The sequence below is a fragment of the Rhodnius prolixus genome, unplaced genomic scaffold (genome assembly GCF_049639745.1).
Source record: "Rhodnius prolixus isolate KJV_2025 unplaced genomic scaffold, Rpr scaffold_10, whole genome shotgun sequence".
NCBI lineage: Eukaryota > Metazoa > Arthropoda > Insecta > Hemiptera > Reduviidae > Rhodnius > Rhodnius prolixus.
This window is the reverse complement of record NW_027411615.1, coordinates 15,175,321-15,196,880: the sequence shown is the minus strand read 5'-3', so window position 1 is coordinate 15,196,880 and position 21,560 is coordinate 15,175,321. Positions and strand designations below refer to the sequence as shown.

At 34.9% G+C, this 21,560-nt stretch overlaps 1 protein-coding gene across 4 annotated transcripts in view; it reads right to left on the bottom strand.

The window, feature by feature from the left end:
• The window catches only part of LOC141457137 (rap guanine nucleotide exchange factor 2-like), a 519,728-nt gene that overhangs the window by 397,470 nt on the left and 100,698 nt on the right, over nt 1-21,560 (bottom strand). For all 4 annotated transcript variants that reach the window (XM_074133690.1, XM_074133691.1, XM_074133694.1 and 1 more), the window contains exon 2: nt 2,202-2,288. The gene's annotated coding sequence lies outside the window, so the exon portion shown is untranslated. The remainder of the gene's footprint in view (nt 1-2,201; nt 2,289-21,560) is intronic.

Below are 21,560 nucleotides of genomic sequence, written 5' to 3'. Positions count from 1 at the left end.
GCCAGTCGTAGCCTAACGTTATAAAATAGCTTTTTATCTGTGAGACCCAGTTATATTTAATGAAATTACTACAAGAGCTATCCATAATTAATAATTTGTTGTAACAAATTTTAGGCAATCTATTGTTGGGCATATCTAACAATTTTATCAGCCAGTTCAAAGCTCTTTTTAAGACAATGTGTTCTAATTTAATTCTAATTTCTAGTCTGACCATGTAACTGGCTGTGCAAGCAGGCCAGCAGAATAAAGATTTAAAAAATTGTACTTGTACAGTTTCTATATGTTCAACGTACCTCAAGGCCCAAAGTTCACCACCATAAAGTAGTGTGGAACACACTATACTTTCAAATAACTTTAGTTTGCTCTCCCAAGAAGTCAGTTTGGATTTGACCATAATGGATCTCACCACATTAGTAGCTGTTTGTGCCTGATTTATTCTTGATTTACTGGCCACATGAAAGAGTCCCGAGTTAGATAATAAAAGACCGAGGTAGTTAAAGGAAGTGACAGTTTCCAGGGGTTCTCGGCGGAAGTAGAACACGTTAGGCTACGACTGGCTGTGGGAGAGCCAGAGCGGAAGTCTTTTGCAGCCTTTCCATGACTTCTTTTAAAAATTACTACTTTGGACTTTTGTATGTTTACGTCCAATCGGTTCATTTCGCAATAATAATCGAGGGCAAGCAATTTCTTTTTAGCATCAATGGGAGTGTTCGAGAGTAAGACTATATAATCAGCATATAAAAGAGATGAAATCCCATGGCTGTGATCAATCTGCACTAAATCACAATTGTTCTCTTTCAAACACCTATCGAAATCATTAATAAATATTGCGAATAGCAACGGTGAAATAGAGTCACCCTGCAGAACTCCTTTCGTGACAGGGGTTTCTTCCGTGAATGAATTAGAAATTCTGATTCTGGTAGTGGTGCTGTTATAAAGATTAGACAAAACATGTATCCATTTCCGGCTAATACCGTAAGCAAACAGTTTTTGCCATAGCAGATTGTGATCAACATTGTCGAAGGCCTTCTTGAAATCAATGAAAATAGCGAAAACCTTTCTTTTAGCTTTTACAATCTGGCTGTTAATTAAGGCGGAAAGGGAGAATATGTTATCCATGCAACCGCGAGATTTTCGAAAGCCATTTTGAACTACTATCAGAGGGTTTCCGTATTCCACCCAATCAGAGAGTCTGTTAGAGAGGAGCTGCGTAAACAGTTTGTTTAAGCAGTTCATAAGCGCAATGCCCCTATAATTTTCTGGTTGTAAAGGGTCGCCTTTCTTGAAAAGCATACACATTTCTGAATTACCCCAACTGGGAGGGACTTTTTCTGTCTGTAAAATATTCTGTCAATTTCAACTAAATGAAACAGAAATCCTGCCTTAAGATCTATATGAATAGATCTAAATGAATCCAAGCAGCATTCCAAGTTTATCGAAAATAGTTGGAGCCATTTTGGATGAAAACCAAAAAATGAAAAATCGAAATACTGTCGTTTTAGTTGGCTGATAAAAGCTGATTACCGGATGTCACAGATTTGAAGTATTAATTTAAATTTATGGCGATTTTTCCATTTTTGATTTCTGCTGCTTTAAGCTCACCACCTCATTACATTAAACTTCATTAAACCCTAGTTAAACTTCAATGTTTAGTTTTATTCAGTTTGATATGTAATGCATTTTGAACAGATTTCTCAGCAGAGATGTTTTTTGTTTTAAAAAACAAGAAAAATATGAAAAAATTAATAAACTGATAAGAACCTAGGAGAAAGGAGTTTTGATAAAAGCTGTAATAAATAAATTTATCTAAAAGATAAGGAAAAAAGGTTAAACTAGCCAACTTTTACATTCAGCACGGAAATTTATCATCTGAATGGGTTTTTGCCACACATAACTGGTAAACTTTGTCTAACTTATGAGGGCGCTACATGTTAGTGGATTAAATTTCTCCATTCACTAGTGAGTTGTTCAACTAAAAGAAATAAAACAAGAGTTTATGCACAAAAGAACTCAAAATCATTGTTAATAAACTTACAAGGTTGCAATGTCTGGGAACAATTGGACTCTAATCGAATCGATACAAATAATTTGTTCAATTAATTGCTACAAATCCAATGTATCGCTAATTATTTTATTTGGTCAAAAAAATAACTTTAAAATATTTAATTAGTTAAAAATTTTGATTTAAATCAGTAATTTACCTTTCTTCGAATTACCTCTAAGTTCACCTCAGAATAACTGTTTTCTGTGTTCGCTTGCAGTTATTTGTCGGCATAATTTATTTATTCCTGCAACAAAGAATAAATCTTTATTAACTTAACAGATTCACTGATCAATTACAGAATTGGTTAAATTCTCTCCCATAATTAATAATTTAATGAGAAACTTGCGAAAAGTTGCACACGTCACTCACTTTAAATTCTGTAATCAAAGTTTAATACAACATCGTATATGATTTAAACCATGGGACCCCAAACTTTTTACCCAGGGGGCCAGTTCACTGTCCCTCAGACCGTTGGAGGGCCGGACTATAAAACAAACTATTTGAAAGTAAAAAACAAAACAAAACGGGAACAAATAGAATATTTCAAATAAAGAACAAGTAAATTTAAATCAACAAACTGCCCAGTAACTACATCTGTGGGAACTATGGACCTGCTTTTGGCTAATGAGATGGTCAATGTCCGGTTTAGTTACAGTGCTTTGCCTTTCTTCCTACTTCTGCTGTTATTTTACGGAGTCGTGACGCGCGCGTCCCGCGACACCGGAAGTACATGAGCGACGCAGCGCTTTGCGGCACCGCCACATATACGTAGTGCTCCTCTCACTGACCACCAATGAAAGAGATGCTCCTTCCGGAAGTGCGGCGAGGGCCGGATAAATGTCCTCAGGGGGCCGCATGTGGCCTGCGGGCCTTTGTTTGGGGACCCTTGATTTAAAAATTCCTTTCATTACACAATTTGCTGAAACACGATACAGAAAATTCCATCTTAACATTCAATCACATCAAAATCCAATCGTACATCTTTCTTCTAGAACATTTCCAGACAACACTTTCTAGACGTCTTAAAAGATGTCTCGCGATCTCCTCTCTGATGACGAGAGTCGGTAGAAAGTATTATGTTATTGGACTGTTACCGCTGGGTAACTTCTCTACTCTGATATGTGTAATATGTTGTATACTGTTATCATTGTTGCTTATAACGCAATAAAATTCGTTGATCGTAACTAAATAAACGATGAAAAAAGTTTATTATAATCAGATAATTTAAAAAAAAATAATAAAATAAGGAATTTATTTTGATCGCAATTGGATAGACTGCATTCAAAAAACTTTTTGTATAAAAATATTTAGAAAGCCTAACTTGCTAAAACCATTTTTTCTGATCCAGGAGACCTCAAACTGATATTTCTTGTAAAAACTTAAAATTCCAAATCTACACGATTAAAATATCCTTCCCTAACTTGGTAGATTAAGGGAAAGAAAAAGGAAACTCTGAACTTGCTTTTGGTAAATTGGCAGCTTAAGTTGGAGGAAATAATCTGGAGCAGAACGGGCGAGGAGGGACTTAAGGACAATAGTCGGCTTATGTTGGGGACCTAAGTGACAAGGCGGAGTCGAGGCCACCTGCCGTCTGTATCATCTGGCCAACACACCTGTCTCGCCACACAACTAAGGTAAAACAGCTTTCATCTACTCTGGTCCATTTATTTATATTAAACTTAACTTTTTCCCTCATAAACTTAATTTTTGGCCTTCCGTGAAACGGCGAGTACTTATTTATAATAATAAATGAAACTTAAAAGAATTCCACTCGGCTAAATGTAAGGCTTAGTGCAATTGGTTAGCAACAATTTTTATTCTTCTGCTTAATTCTAATTTTATTTTCTATCTCTAGTGTATGGCTTATCATCAGCCTATCACGACCGCCGGAGATGAAGGAAGAGATGAAGGAAGAGCATGATTGATCAGTATAGGATTGCTTATCATTGAATGCATCTTTAGTTTCAATGCGTTTTTTCTTAATGCAGAACTGTTAACAAAACCGAATGAACTTTTAAATTGTAAGGGGTATTACAGTGCATTATTTTTGGTGACTGATTCATAGTTTCAATAGGATGAAAAAGTAAATGCCAATTTCAGTCATAATAAACTTTATTATGCCGAGCTTTCGACCTAGGGACTAGGTCATCTTCAGGGCCGTGGAACATATTGTAACGAAGTTGACCTGGGCGGAGAAGAAAGGCCTAGATTGTTCTAGAGGTTGAACGACCAAAGTCAGTAACAGGCCGCCACTGCATAAACAAAAGGGGCGGTATCTACTTGTGGCAGAAAAGAAAGGCCTAGATTGTTCTAGGGGTTAAGCGACTAAAGCCGGTAACAGGCCACCACTGTGTAGACAAAAGGGCCGGTCTTTATTGAACTAGAAAGGAAAGGGCTAGATTGTTCAAGGAGTTAGTGACCTGTGTAAAAGCCAGCTAAGAGAAAGGCCTCAGTTGGGGTGGTGGCATATGTGTTTCCCAGCCTGTGATTGACAGGTGAGAGGGAGACAGACGGAGTTGGAGAGAGACGGAGAATGGGAGGAGGCGGCTCACAGCTGAGGTGGTGGCAGTATGTTTTCTCCAGCCAATGAACATCAGGAGGGCGTGGAAACTTATGCTCAGAGAGTTGGAGGAGGGCAGTTCCAGTTGGAGGGAGGCACGCAGTTAAAAGGAGGCCGACACAGCTGGAGAAGTCAGTGTTAATCGAGTTTCAAGCAAGTTTTAGAGAGTTTTAGTCAAGTTCGGAGTTAGTGTTGAGAGAGTCAGTGTTGCGGAGTGCTTCAGTGGTAGCTAGTTGGGCAATTAGTCAGTTGATGAGTAGAGCTGTGTTAGTGCAGCTGAGACTAGTGCAATTCGGTGCAGTGCGGACCAGTGGTCAGTCGGGGAACAGTTTTGTGGCGTTACGAAGTGAGTAAGTAACAGTAAACTGTTGTGACTGTTGTAAATGGTGACTGTAATGAATAGCGTTAGTTGCTAGTAAATGTTAATGTGAGTAATGTTAACGTGTTAATAAATCAGGTTATTACTTACAACTTTAGCGAGTTTTATTATTTAAACAAACCCACATATTATTAAAATAACTAGTGGCAGGCACTAGTTGTGTAAGTAAAGTTATTTTTTTTGGGAAAAACTTTACAATATTTATAGTGTGTTAACAATACCTAATTATATTGCAATGAATATGTATAATGCAATGAAATTTACAAAAATATTTACCTAATTTATAATGTACTGTATTTTACATCATTAGAGGGTTTGTCTTCTGTCTTGTCTGTTCATGGACTGAATGTGATCGGTCTGTGTGTGATATGTGTTTGGTTGTAAGGAAGTCAGTGTTGCCAATTGTTAAGTATTTTTGAAATTTAGACTGTTTTCTGTCTTAGATATGTACATCATTTCTAGCACTTTCCTTTTTTGGTGTGTTGGTTTCTGATTTCTGTATCTTTGTGTTTGTGAAATCGAAAGTGTGATGATTTTCTGTGATGTGTAAGGAAAGTGCTGTGGTGTTCTTTTTTTAGTTTTGTGTCGTAAGAGTGTTGGTACAGTCTTTTTCTTTTAAATATTGTGATGTTTCGCCTGTATATTTTTTGTGACAGTCTTTACATTCAATTTCGTATAAAAGATTTGATTGTTTGTCTTTTTCAGTCCGGTCTTTTACATTCGAAAAAAAATTGTCTTTTTGAGTTATTGGTGTTTTTGTAGTGATTATTGTGTTTGTCGAGTTCTGTAGTAATGTTTTTAATTTGTTTGTGAGTGGTTGTACATAAGTTGTACATAAATACATGTTGTAAGAGGTATTGTAATAAATTTATTCAATTGTACGCACTTATTTAAATAGTTTTAGATTATTGAAAATGCAGTGAACAATTTTCTACTTTAGCTAAATATTTAGTGAAGGAAGTCCCAATTTTAGTAACTAGTGATAAGAAGCATTGTGATAATGGGTTCAATTTCCAGTATAGACCTTTTTTTGCAAACGTCCACGACAATTAAATTTTGTAGCTGAACGTGAACGTAGAGCCTGCCTAAGAAAATAGGCATTATTTTATACTTTTTTGATTTAATTGCTGTTTTTTAACTGAGTGCATCAGCTGCCAAGTGTTTTACTTCGACGCTAGCGTCACTAATTATTCAATCAATTCCCTATTCTATGCCAATTTGTGATTCTAGAATGCTTTCGTGCAATTATGGTCGGAATAACTGTTTCTTTTCTTAATGTCTCTGACTCTACTTCGTGCAATACTGCTAAGTCTTCTTAATTAAAGGATTGTCATTTTTGACACTCAATCCATGAACAGACAAGACAGAAGACACACCAACCCTTAAAAGTCGTAAAAATATTACATTGCAAATTAGCCATGAAGATGACCTAGTCCCTAGGTCGAAAGCTCGGCATAATAAAAATATATCATGACTGAAACTGGCAGTTAGTTTTCTATCCTATTATTCATACAGGATAATAATACATTATTCTTAATTTAATAAATTATTTAATTCGTTATTGATAAATAACATTTTATATTTAAAATTAGACTTTAACAATATCATTTAAATATTATAACAAACTATAGAAACCGCTAATTGTGTAACCTGAGCAAAACCTTCAAGAACTTTTACAAATACGAGACAGTTTTTCTTCATTTTTTCCCCTTTTTCTAGGATATATTCGGTTCAGATTGTCTGTTTTTTAAAATTTGTGTAAAATAGAACTAAAATTCATTTTAAAGAATACGAACAATTTCAATAAGTTATCATTATACTTTTTGTTGTATTAACTATAAATTTGCTTTAAAAATCAAGAGGCATTAGCGCTGGAAACAATATTTTTTCAAAGGATTTTTTTTTTACGGATGGTTTCCTGGGACTTAACTATTTCATGAGTTTCCTGAATAAATTTTCAGGCAAACTAATCGATTACTAATCGCCGAAAGAAAACGGAAAAGCGGTTGGAAAGAAATGAGATTGATTAAAGGGAAAAATGAAAACATCAGCCTTCGAATTAGTTCCGAAGTCAATTCGTTCTGTGTCTTAGAACAGCTCACCAGCCAAACATTCCCGCAGGTTGTAGCCGAATGCTCTACAACATATAAACAAGCACATGGTGTTGCTACCAAAATTTATCTTTGACTGGAAGGAATCGGACGGCCCAAAAGGTTTTAACTTATAAATGGAAAAGCAAAGAATATTAAGAAAATAAATTTAAAAATTTAATGGCTAGCTTAACGAAATTAGGTACTTGGCAATACAAATTTGAACAAAGATCTAAGTAAATATTGGTTTTAATCAAATTCCATGATGGGTCACTGATAATTGAAATGACGTGAACGTCATTTGTTATTATTCTGCTTTTATGAATAGCAGTAAAACTACGGAGGGCTAATGCTGTTTTTTAATTAAAACAGTTTAATTAGTAAAAAGGTCAAATTACAGTAAATTTATTATTGAAATGCATTCAACGAATCAATATTTTTGGAAGGGAGAGGTGTGTTTACCCCAATGCCCTTCGGGATTTTGTTTTTTTGTTTTTAATTTCTTTTATAACAATCAAAGAATTGTGAATCTGATATAAGAAGTGTTCTTGACTGGATCAGCTGGAGTAGAGAAGCTGCCCACTGGCAACACTTCCACATTATTGTCGGCGATGGTTACGAGGGATAACAATCGATGTGGTGGACGATCTGAAATCGTTGAGGAAGCAAGATTTTGAAAGAAAGAAAGAGGGTTACAAGATTTGTGCTGCTTCAATTACATATGGAATTTTGAGATCATTGTGAAGAGTAGAATTTGAGACATAAAATGGCGCATCTGTAATTTAACGAAGAATTTTTGATTGAGAGGATTTTGAAAGAGAAGTATTTTATTGGAACTTGGGAGTTTAGTTGTAGCCCACAGTTTAACCAGTTAAGTGTGTTTGACTTGTATACATGTCAAACCCAATCTCTGTTACGGTGCGTTCGACGTGTATACTCGTTGGGGAAAATATAAAATTGCCATTAACTATAAATACTCGAAATTTTAATAAAATACAATAAAAATAAACTGTTCCACAAAAAAAGTGGCTCACTTTGAAAAAAGCGTTTATTTTTTGTTTTATCACATTTTGTGGAAAGATTATTAGTTTTAATTGTTTTCATAAACTGTCAGGGAACATTTAATCGAATCAAGGCCCAAAGTTTCTTGTAAATAGAGAAGCAATTCCTCGTTTAATCCCCTTCGGTCTTTTTGTGTAAACAACAACGTGAACTTTACCTCAACAGCAAATAAATCTATTGACCTCTACAGTTGCGTTTCGACTTTTTTCAAGCTGAAAGCATTGCAAATTCTCAGAAAATGGTGATTACTGCAGAGCAAGTGGCCCGTATTATTGCATTAGTTGAGGATGGACGGAGTCAGCGGTACGCAGCACGAACGTTAGGGTTGCTTAAGACCACCGTCCGAAGAGCCATCCATCGTTACCGGGAGACAGGCCTCTGCACTCGCAGACAAGGTTCGGGTCGACCAAGAACCACAGAAGCACTTGATGACCGATTTATTAGAATTCACACTCTGAAAAATCGTACATCAACTCCTTCTGAACCTGCTCAAACACTGCTTACTGTTCGTGGAATTTCAGTCAGTGCCGAAACCGTACGAAGAAGGCTCGCTGAAATGAATTTACGCCCTAGGAAGCAAGCCACAGGACCATTGCTCACCGTAGACCATCGGAGAGCCCGTCTAGAGTTCGCTAGGGAAACCGCAACTGGTCTGAGAACGATTGGAGAAACGTCCTCTTTTCAGACGAGTCCCGTTTTGCTCTCTACGCACCTGGGAGGCGACGAGTTTACCGAAGGCCTGGGGAGCGCCACGCTCCGTGCAATATTTCTGGTAGATTACCATTCTGAGGTGGTTCAGTGATGGTGTGGGCTGGGATTTCTATGGAGGCTAAGACTGAGCTCCACGTGTTCAACAGGGCAATCTTGAGTGCAGATTTGTATGTGAGGGAAATTTTGCAGCATTATGTGATACCCTATGCACCATTTATTGGGGAAAATTTTATTTTCTGCAAGATAATGCCCGACCACACACTGCCGCCTGTGTTGTTCAATATCTACAGGATACTAGCATTCGTGTTTTGAGGTGGCCAGCACGCAGCCCGGATTTAAATCCAATTGAACATCTTTGGGATGAGCTGGGTAGGCGATTAAGATGGAGAAATAATCCTCCCAGGAGCTTAGAAGAGTTGCGAGGTGCTCTGGTGGAGATATGGCAGGAATTAACACAAGATTTCGTGAGAAATTTAATAAGAAGTATGCCGAGGAGATTGGATGCAGTAATGCGAGTAATACACGTTACTAAAATTCTTTTTCTCTTTTTTTAATCGGAAGAAATACTTCTTTTTTCAAATTCATTTTTTGCTGAGAAGTACTTTTTTGTTAAATTAAAGGTTTTTGTTTCTTTTAGATCATTTTCTATTTTATTTTAGCCCTCCCGTAACTTTATACTTTTTATATTTGCTAACTAAAATAAAATGTAGAGCAAAAAAGTTACAGAGAAAAAAAAATAACTCATTTTTAAAGTGCGCCACTTTTTTTGTGGAGCAGTGTATTATTTGGTGGGATGTTTCCTTTATCTTACCAATAGAACTGCGGTGGGAGTCAGCCAATGATAAGTGGTTGGTACATGTTTGGTCTCCCCATTAGAGATTCGGAATTTCGCACACCAATAGAAGCTCTCAACCCTTGTGCAATGCCGTTTTTACCTTATATAGAGGTTCAGACCTCAGTATGAGCATGATTTCATTTTGCACAGAATTCAAAGGTCTTTTCTTCCTTGTAAGTAAAAGCTCTTGCGTCCCTAGTTAACAAGAGTAATGCATACGTGAAATGCGGTGCAAGATTTTGAAATGCACAGAATGCTCTGGTAATCTCAAGCCCCAGAGATTGCAGAAAAAAAGTGCTTGCAGTGACTATTTCGACGTTGTAAACTTTTGGTTGTTTTGCCCTGCGTTCGACGTGTATACACGTCATTGTCTGATTTTAATTTCGCACATTGTGGGGTAAAACTAAATTCCACGCTTAACTGGTAAAGTCCGTAATTTGACATTGATTTGATCATTCATAACTCTACTCAACGATTTCCACCAAACTTTGTACATAGATTTAGTCCTCGCAAAACTATACCCTTTTTCTTGTGACAATTTAACGAGAAAAATTAGTTTTAGAGCAGTTCTCGGAGAGGGTTTGAGTTAGGCTTCCCTCTAAAACTATCATTTCTAAGTAATTTATACTTTCAAATTTTAAAAAGCCGAGGTAAAAGAAAATATGTAAGTTAAAACTTCGAGAATTGTGATGAGAAGAAGTCACAGTAAAGTTGCATTCAGCACGAATTTTAATGAACCTTAAACATATTTTAGGGCTAGAAATACTATTTTTGAGGTAAGTTACAGGAAAATGTGTGTTCTAAAACAAAAAAATCATTTCTAACTCTAATATGTTAGTCCCCTTAAAATAGATAATTTAGAAGTTTTAAATGCAAAGTTTTACAGTACTCTGGATCATAGCTTGCCTCTACCATGATAAACACAGCCATAAAGAGAACATATATAGTTCTGGGCGAAGGAGAGGTATAGAGAAAGAATGTGAGGTAATTATCTAAAAACGTTTTTACTTAATGGAACGAAGTAAAAATGTTGAAAAAAGAAATCAATGATAAATCTACAATGAAGGCAAAAACTTGTTTTAAAGGAAGGAATCCCTAATAAATAAACATTCCTTTTTCTTTTAACTAAACAAATTTGAAATGTAATTACTTTTAAGCAGCGAATACATCTTGATCAACATCCATCAGATTTAGGACGTTTATGGTGCTTTAAAAAGTGCACTATTATAGAGGAAAAATGCAATCTTAAACTTTATTTTTTTATGACAGCAAATTTCTTCCATCTTACGTCCGACAAGAAGGAATCTTAAGGTTGAATCCTCGCTGGATATTGTCCAAAATGTTTAATTGGTCATCGTTTCCTTGATTTTTATTCTAACAGCTTTTGGATTGTCATTTATCTGCAGAGATTAATTCAAACAGATTTGAGTAAGTATTTCGATTACAGCCCTTTTTTGGAAAGGACAGTCCTTTTTTAACACCTGGTTGTCCTTGTCCTTTCTTAAATTAGGAAAGGACGCCTTTTGTCCTTTTTTCAGATATTATTCACACAAATCTAATTTATTTTATTGTAATTTTGATTTAAGTTCTGACTTCTGAGACTTCTTCAATTGGCGTGTTGTTTTTCTGTTCTAACTGAACTGAATAGTTCAGCAGGTTATTGAAGTAACGATGAACTTTTCATGAATAAGTATGTAAGATATAAATGTACCCAGGCCATATTACAGACGGTGGAGAGGGGACTTTTCCCCGGGGCCCGGAGTCGGAGTCTCTGCATGTACACCTAAAAAAAAAAAGGAATACAAATAATATATATTCCCGGGCCCCAAAATCCTGTCGGCGGCCCTGAATGTACCTAATTATTTTAGGGTGTCCTTTTTTTTTTTTTGGAACTTTATAGAGTTGGCAACCCTAGTTATAGAGCTTCTAACATTTTCGAGCTCACTAGCTGTTTTAGGATGCATGAATTAGGTTATATTATGACGATGCTTATAACAAAATGTTATTATTCTTGGTAAAAGGGAAAGAAAACGCCACACGATCTTTAAAGCCTTTCCAGGCCCAAATATTTACCCGGAAACTGTAACCTAAAATTCACAGAAATCCAACGAATCTGAACTCTAATGAAATTGAAAGAAAATTCTTAAGTTAGTACCTTGAAAAAGGGTAGTACTCAGACGTTTTTTTGGAAAATAAAAAAATCTAATTTCTGTGCCTTAACCAACGCACTTACAAAATCTTCTCAACATCATGTTCTGTAAATAAGATAACATAAAGACAACACAAACTTATCCAAGAGATAACAGAGTAAGTTTGAATTCAATCGCACAACTAACTTTTTTTTTTAATGAAATATTTATTATAAAAATGCTTTGTGGTGAATGAACAGTTTGAATACCTTTATGTCAGGTCCAATCATCTATTATAAAGTTTTTCCCATATTATATGCTTTCTATTCGCGGTGATTGATTTATGGTGTTATATTGATGAAAATTTATTGTGCCACATTCAGGAAGTCAATTGATTTATGAATATTAACTAGAAATATGATCAGAATTTAATTAATAACCTTCAAACAGAATGAAAATTAGGTTAATTTCTATATTGACTGATTGATTGAACGGAATAAAGTATATTCCCAATTTTAGTCATAATTTATTATTATTTTTTGCCAAGCATTCGAACTTAGAACTAGATCAACTTCAAGAGCTTATGTTAGTAGACAATGATAACAAATATTTCCTGTAAAAAGACTACAAAACGCTCTAATTATTTAGTTTGTACGAAAGTCGGCAGATCTCACAAACAGCTGCATGCATTGTGCTGATATCTTGAGAACAGCTACAGCAAACAACCATTTACCCCGAGGTGTAAGCTTTCTTTTATTGGACGGATTCAGATCAGATGACGTCTGTAAACCTCTTGAGTAAACTAAGGCACAACTTGTCCATTTAATGCATTTTTAAAGTTTGATTTTATTAATAATTATTCTATTCAAAACATCCGGCAATATTATCAAGTTTTCAATGGTGCGATATAAATTCTGCCATGGAAATGAACTCTTCTCTAATTTTGCCTAAAATTAATAAAATATCTTTTGATGAAAAATAAAATCGCTGGCTATTAGTGCCTAAAAAATGGCGGCTAAATTAAAATGAGAAAAAAACAATGGTTTCCAATGGTATTTACTTTTCCTTTTCCAAAATTTACAATCAAGCCTTGGCCTTATTATTAACTGGGTTATTAAAATTACAGAAACTGCAACATTGCAGTGAAATTAGGAGTAAAGATCCACTTTTTCCAAAGGTTTTTTTACTTTTTGTTTTTCAAAATAGATCAACCCAAAATGTACGAGGGTCGTTTGAAAAGTCCGTGCAAAGTCAGAGAGATAGCACTACTGGCGCGTATCGAGGTTATGTTTAGTTAGTAGCATCTCTTGGAAGAACACACACTAAGTTTCAGCCAGATCGGTCTATTTCTTTGTGTTTGGCATTCGTTTGAATGGAGGAAGTCGAGTGATTTTCAAAAAATGGACGAAAAAGAATTTCGTGTGTTGATTAAACACTACTTTATGAAAGGCAAAACGCCTCAGGAGACTAAAGAGAAGCTTGATAAACATTATGGTGACTCTGCACCTTCCATTAGAACAGTTTATAAGTGGTTTCAAAATTTTCGGAGTGGCCATATGGGCACAAGTGACGCTGAACGTTCTGGACGCCCTGTTGAGGTTACTACACCAGAAATCATTGATAAAATCCATGATATGGTGATGGATGACAGAAGAGTGAAGGTGCGTGAGATTGCTAGTGCTGTGGGCATCTCGAATGAACGGGTACATAATATTTTGCATCAACATTTCGACATGACAAAGCTATCCGCAAGATGGGTGCCGCGATTGCTCACGCTTGACCAAAAACGAAATCGTGTGAAGTGTTGCAAGGACGGTTTGCAGCTGTTCCAGAAGAATCCGCAGGACTTTAAGCGTCGTTTCGTCACTGTGGATGAAACATGGATACATCACTACACTCCTGAGTCCAAAGAACAATCTAAACAATGGGTTACCAAGGGGGAATCTGCGCCAAAAAAGGCGAAGGCCGGAAAGATTATGGCGACTGTCTTTTGGGATTCGCAAGGAATAATCCTCATCGACTATCTGGAAAAGGGTAAAACTATTACAGGTGCATATTATTCATCGTTATTGGACCGTTTGAAAACCGAGCTGCAAGAAAAACGCCCACGATTGGCCCACAAAAAAGTCCTTTTCCATCACGACAACGCACCAGCTCACACCTCAGCAGTTGTGGTCGCAAAATTAATGGAAATAGGGTTCCAACTCGTTTCATATCCCCCCTATTCTCCAGACTTGGCTCCCTCGAACTACTATTTGTTCCCCAATATGAAGAAATGGCTGGCGGGAAAAAGATTTTATTCAAACGAGGAGGTGATTGCAGAAACGAATGGCTATTTTTCAGACTTGGACAAATCCTATTATTCGGAAGGGATCAACAAACTAGAGCAGCGTTGGACGAAGTGTATAAGCCTAAAAGGAGACTATGTTGAAAAATAAAAAAGGTTTACCCCAAAGAATTAAGTAGTTTTTATTTTTGCACGGACTTTTCAAACGACCCTCGTAAAATGTAGAATTAGCTTCATTATTAACTATCAAAAACAGAAACAACAGCATTATGGAGAAATTAGGGAACAACTTCCACTTTTTCCAAAGGTTTTACTTCTTGTTTTTCAAAATATGTAGATCGACCCATCACGTACAATCTAGTATTGGCCTTAATATTAACTATCAAATACAGAAACAGCATCATTACAGTGAAATTAGGAGAACAGTTCCACTTTTTTCAATGGTTTTTATTCTCGTTTTTCAAAATAGATCGACCCAATATCAATCAATCAAATGAAAAGTTAAGTTAACCTACGTATTTTAATTAAAAAGTTTCAGTCTTTGTTGTTAATTGCTGAAAAAATGTTTTGTTTTTTCCATGCAAGACTGAATTTCCGTACTCCAACAAACAAGAACAACAAACAATTGTTAAAATAAATTATTTAGAATTTTATATAAAGTAAATTTGAACAATTTAAAGTATTATTGTATTTTGTCATATCAGTAAAAAGTTTGATATAATTATTGTTTTTATTTTAAACCCTTCTAAGAGAGTAATTATTTTCAAAATTTTATATTCATAAGTTACATACTTGCTTAAATCTCCTTTAATACCTACACATACAAAATCATTTTCTTTAGTAATATCTAAACAGAAATAGGTTTTATGAATTTCACAATAGAAGAGGATGAAAAGTTAAGAAATCAACAAATAATTTTGAAATGTGGCGTCACAATGACTGTTTCGACAATCACCGTCCAATTGTCTTTTAAGATCCCACTAGTTGGTCTTGGGGATTCCACATGATTCATCTTTAATGCGGAAATCTATCCGCTGACATATTTACCTACGGTGAAATTATTTAAGCTCACATAATTTCATTTTCAAATTTTTTCCATTCTTTTAATCAAGAGGAAATATTAATCTTTGCACTTTTTACCAATTAAGTATTTATAAGCTTACCAAAATTCCAAATTAGAAGTAAAAATGCTGTTTCATATAATAATAGATTTTTTTTTTTTGATAAATTTATTGTGAATATAAAGATAATTTAAAATCGTAAATTGCGGTATCACAGTCATACGTGTTCACACGAGACTTTTCATTCAAAATGGCCGATTTAAGTCAGCTTACTAGATGATTCAAACGATCACGGCAATATTGAACTAAATATTAAAAAACACATTAAATTAAATTATAAGGAAGTGATAAATACACGTATCTAATAACCCTGGATGTTCCGTTAAAGTTAGTTTTAGCAAGATAACTGTTTTACCTTGAATGCAAAAATATCTTTACTTCAAATAAGTCTTATAATTGATAAATTAAAAATGAAAAGATGCCCTATCACTCGATTCGTATTTTGTATAGGTTATTTTGGGCATAAATTTTCGATGAAGTTATTACTGTTATTTGCATCTTAAGAACCATCTTCTATCTGTCTTAAGAGGAACTATTGCAATTCCTTCACCCACAACCATTACATTACATGTTTTAAAATCTTCAATTATTTTTTTTTTTTTTTTTTTTTTTTTTTTTTTTTTTTTTTTTTTTTTTTTTTTTGCGCATCAACAGCTGAGGTCATTAGCGCCCGGAGCTTTTTCCAGTGCACTGCCGGCCTCCGGACAGTGTTCTCTCGTTACAGACAACACTGTCCATCACCGGACAGTGAGCTGTAAGAAGCTCCTAGGAAGAGAAAATCTAAGGGTCAGCTGCTGGATTCGAACCCGGGAATCTTCAATTATTATTATTATTTTTGTTCTTTGCGTCACAAATAATATTTTTTTTTGCAGTCAGAGGACCTCCCAAAACGTGTATTTCTGGTGGAAAATTAATATCGAAAATCGTTCACGAAAAGATAAAATTGTAACTTTGATCTTAAATATCTCGACAAATATTAGGGATATCGAAACGGGATTAACGTCATTTTTCACAGTTTTTTATGTAGTTTTCATAATCATTGTCAAAACTAGAGGTTCTTATGAAACCCTAATCAGGTTTTTTGCCCGCAACGCCGCAAAAAATGAAGATACAGCATCGGGGGTAGAAAATTTGAAAACTAGACCAAAAAAAACATACTAGTTTACTTCGTGGGTTTTTTTTTTTTTTGAAATTCCGCTTTCCTAAAAGTTATTAGCGATTGGTGCGTTTTAAATGGATCACCAAATATATTTGCAAAATACCTGTAGAGTATTAGAGGGAAATTCTCGTCTTAATTTGCATTTTCCAAGAGATATAGAAATTTCTACAAGCCAGTATGCTAAGTTCAAAAAAAAAAAAAGTCGTAGGTTCATAAAAATAATCTCAAAAACATGAATGGGAAAACCTAGCTTTTACAAGGAATTTGAAGAAATGAAATGCCACACTTTTCGGCAGAAGTTACGTTTCATTTACAAGATCTAAGAGAATTCATTGCATCATAATTCACCACCTCCTTCTCAACACTTGCAGACAATAATTTAAATTAACTAAAATGTACACTCAGAATCAATTATCACTCAGAATTAAAACTTAAATTGGCTGGAAATTGTACTAGACTGTACCTGTAACCGGAACATGTTTGGACTCCTCCTCCGGGCAACTAAATTAAGATTACAGGAAATGATAGTAAGTAATACGATGGTAGTTTATAGTTGAAGTTAACTCTGCGTTAAGTGTGTGATAAATATGTAAATAAGTTATGAGAGATTTCGCACGCAAGTTCTCCCATTATTACAATGACATAATGGATAATCTAGTCCTCCAGGAGTTCACATTTCCTTTATGTGGTAAATAATAATGGTGGGTTGTTCAGAAACAATTTCAGCAAGAGATATGGTTTCACAACATGTAAATAACTCGAAGCAATATCACAAAGGCCAAGTTTATTTTATGTAACTATGATAATAATTTACACACACTGGAATCCGACATTCACATGACTCGGTCTCTGTCTTCAATTAATAATTGTTGTGCTAATAATATTTCAAGGTACTTATTTACATATATTAAGGTACTTTTTTAAAAAATCTTTTATGGTTTTATAATTTGAATTAAAATAAATTATGTAGTACATATATTTGACCGGAATATTAGGAGTTCTGCTTCAGAGTAATAATAATTAAGCCAGAGGTGGAATGTATACACAGGGAAGCCGAATTTCAGTTTACGTTAAGTAAAAATAAGAAATGCTCTTCTAGTTTTGAACAATAGAAAGATTGTGAAAGAAGAAATAAATCTCAAGCTTACAAGTCAAACTAGACGAGAATTCTTTAATTTTGCAATCATAACTTAAAATTCAGTGTACACAGTTTGCACAATCCAACTGTGGCTTAGTTATCAATAGTATAAAGCAGAAATCTTAACCTTACCAGTCAAACTAGACCAGAATTACTTATTTTTCTATTAATTTTGCAATGGTAATTTCAAATCCTGGCTACCTTGTCTGTACAATCTACTTTTGACTTAGTTATTAATACTTTAAAGAAGAAATCTCAGAATTTCCTGTTAAGCTAGACGGGAATTTCTTATTTTTCCATTAATTCTGCGATGGTAACTTCAAATTCGGGCTACCCTGTATTTATATTCCATTTCTGGCATAGTTATTAATACACTGAATTAGAAATCTCATTCTTTTGTTCCAAATTAGAGGAGAATTACTCATTCTTCCATTAATTTTGCCATGGTATTTCCAAATTTAGGCTACTCTGTGTGTACAATTTACCTTTGTCTTAGTTATTAAAAGTATGAAGGAGAAATCTCAATCTTTCCAATCAAACTAGACGAGATTAATTTTTCCATTAATTTAACAATCATAACTTCTAATCTTAGGCTACCCTGTAAGTACATTTCACCTCTGGCTTAGTAATTCAATGTATAAAGCAGAAATTTCAATATTTGTAGTAAAACTAGACGAGAATTCTATATTTTTCCACTAATATTGCAAACAAAACTTCAAATTCGGTCTATCCTGAGTGTACAAACCACCATTGGCTGAATTATTAATTCACTGAAACAATAATCTCAATCTATCCAATCAAACTTGACGAGAATTACCTATTTTACCATTAATTTTGCAACTGTAACTACAAATTCAGACTAACCTGTTTGTATAACATTCTTTTGATTTAGTTATTAATACATTGAAGCATATAACTCAATCTTTCCAATCAAACTAGTCGAGAATTCCTTATTTTTCCTTTTATTTTGCAATTGTAACTTCAAATACTGGCTACCCTATGTGTATAGTTCAATTCATGCTTGATTACCATCACAAAATAATGGGAAAAATGATTCTTTTTTCTAGCCGTTTCTGAAAATAAATCGGCTGAAAAGAGATAGGCGAAAAGAAAAGTGGACTGTAGGCAAATTTCCCGTGGACAAAGACCAAAACTTTAAAAGTTTTCTTAAGATTTCCCATATAATTTCTTAACTGAATAAAAACAATTTTACAAATTTCCACAATTAATTTCTAAGGATTTTTATCGTTTGCACAAATCAACGAAAACTATATATTAAAAATGGCCTCAAAACTCTGTAACCCTAGTAAATGAATTTTGTTAATTTTGTGTGAGGTCTTTGTATGGAGGTAGATGTTGGTAATAGCCACGTAGAAATGAAATAAGGATAACTAAATATTTAACACGAGCCGACAAATTAGTTTTAACAAAGGAAGCTAAAAGATTAAGTAGAATATAAGATGGAATTACTGTTCAAAAGTTAACATTAACACTAACTTAACTATAGAGGGATAATTGCGTTTCTAAACTAGGAAATATAACTATTACAACTAGTAATAAAGGAATTGGCTAAACAGATTTGATAATTGGAAGAATAGGTGCTGAAGAAAGAGGCTTTTATTACTTTAGTGGTTAGCCAGGTGTTGTAGTTCTGAGCCCTAAAACTCATTCAAACCCTTTTTTCTTCCTCTCTACATTTTGAATCCCTTAATTCTGTGCTCAAACTACATTATTTGGTTAATTTCGCATGAAGTTACTGGTTAAAGGTTGCAAATATTGATCCCGAAATGATGAAATTGCCCATCAAATTTCGGGTATCCTTCCGTAAGCATTAAATCAATGAACTAAATGTTTTATTGGAACCATGATTGGTTCAATTTAAAGGGAATTCCTGGTATAATAGACGCTAAACACTTAGATAATGCACCTTTAATACTATTAGCATATAATCAATAGCTAAAAGCCAAGCAATACATGTTAGAACACCTAAATTAATGCTGTTCAGATTAATACCTACGCCTAATGCTGTGGAATCATCGATGTACTATCTCAGACCAGGCAAACAGGTACTGTGTGGGCATAGCTTTAATGCTTGAATATGCATGCTACATCCAGAGCTGATTTACTACTAGTACGGATAGATTACATCAAAATAGATCATCTAGACAGCAGTTAGACCGAATAATTTTCAAACTAATTGTGTAAATCGAAATGGATGATGTTTCCTCTCTCTCACTTTTCCACCAATGGAATGTATTGGATGGATGCAAATTTTGTATTTTGAGTTATTGCAGGGAATATCCATTTTGAGGTTCATATTACAAAAAAGTGGTTTTTACTATTAGTCTATTTGTGCTGAACTAGTTGAAAACTATTTGATTTTTAAGAAATATGCAAAAATATGCAATTCGACAATATTTATTCATTCAAAAATTATTCTAGGAGTAAAAAAATTCTTTTATAACATGCTATCTGATTTTATAAAGCGCTCGCACTTCTGCAAACAGGACCTTCTGAGGAATATGTTTGCGATCTAAGATTGACAGCTTCTACGAACAAATCGAGTTACATCCTTAAGAGGTAGCTTCTTCAGCTTCTCCCGATCAAAGGACCATAACAACTCTAGTTTTCTCACACTCTAAATAAGTCGACATAAGATGGATGGATGAATCCTGGGTTTGTAGACTGCGAAAAGAATTGAGACATGATGATTCTTTAAGCTAATATGTCCAAAGAGGGAATCTGACCAGATGACTGAAAGAGTTCTATGGAAGGGCCACCCAGCAACTCACTAACAATCCTAGACAGGTCTCAGTATGGTAATCGATAGAATACTGGGTCCAGGTTGGCCTCACCTGGAAACCCAAACAATAACCAGTCAAACCCAGTAAATGGTTAGGAATTGTTGAGGTGCGCAAGGCTCCTTAATTAGCTAGCTTGTCCATCTCCTCGTTACCCGCAATTCCCATATGACCTGGCACCCAGACTAGAACATTTTTTTAAAAAAGAAAATAGCAATTTCAGTAACCTAGAACATTCTAAGTGCAAGCTAGAGATGAAATCCATGAGTTCAGAGCTTTCATCATAGTTTGACAATAATTCGAAGATACAAAACCTATTCCCGAGGCGTTGACAATCCGCTTATCCAAATCACAGCACAGAATAGCAGACTTAGGTCTTGTAAACCGAGTTAAGGCTCAAAGTGGACTGCCACTTTAGAACTTCCATCTATTCTGGTATCATCAGAATAACATCTAAAATAATTGTCAGTAACACATAGCTCTTTGCAACAATTCCTCTCTTTTTTATATCATTTTACTTTTTGCTGTGTCTCTCTCATTAAACGTAAAAGAAAATCGTTAAGTCCAAGACCGTGAATCGCACCCAATACAACTTTGGCTTGTGGTCCTAAGTTTATACGAAGGTAATGAACGTACAGTATCTATTTTTGAATAGTCCGGAAGGACAAGTTAATTCTGTACGATGTGTGAGATTGAAAGAATTAAAAAATGTTATAAGGTAAATGCTGTATGTATATAACTTAATATCTGTATTTAGTAAATTAACGCAGGTTAAAAAAAGAAGTTGCAGAACTATTACAACCTGCCTGGAGCGAAGAACTACATTCCAGGACTTCTCACGCATCTGATCCGGTCAGGCACCTGGGTTTGCTGTGGAAACTATAGCGCCAGTTTCCATTGTGGTTACGATGGTTACTTTATGGCTGTATAAGGCACTTCCATTTCACTTTAATTTCCATCCTGGCTTCTCTTCTTCACGCGATACACCCGACTGATCTCCCCCAACATCCAAACTTCAAGTTCCCTTCATCACTAACATAGCTCCAAGTCCCTACATCTCAAATTCCATCTCCAACTGTCTGTTCAAACTCAAATCCAGTAATGCAAGCCCTCTGTTGCTATTACCTTTCCCACTAATCCTTGTCAGCAATTAAAATGTCAGTGGCCTCGCGACCGACTACATAAATAGCATCGGATATCTAGTTAGGCAGCCGTAAATCTTTGGCACATTATGATTGCCATTC